Here is a 248-nt window from a genome sequence, read left to right as displayed (position 1 = left end):
ATGAAAGACTGACAAGTGGGCCCCATGTCCAGTAAAACGGTTCAACTTAACGGTGTTAGAAATTGATGCCACATCAGCCTGACTAGCGGGCCCCATTTGTCATAAACGTGCTCAGCCGAGGCAAATCCGCCGATCAGTGTTATTTGCAAAAAGATTACCGTAGACATGATGTTTTCTGAAAAAAATGTATTGTAGTGGTTTTCGCAAAGCTGACCTTCAAAGTGGTGGTTTTGTGCAATTTACTCCAT

This window comes from Triticum aestivum, chromosome 2A, assembly GCF_018294505.1.
Source record: "Triticum aestivum cultivar Chinese Spring chromosome 2A, IWGSC CS RefSeq v2.1, whole genome shotgun sequence".
Lineage (NCBI taxonomy): Eukaryota > Viridiplantae > Streptophyta > Magnoliopsida > Poales > Poaceae > Triticum > Triticum aestivum.
Note: the sequence above shows the minus strand (reverse complement) of the source record.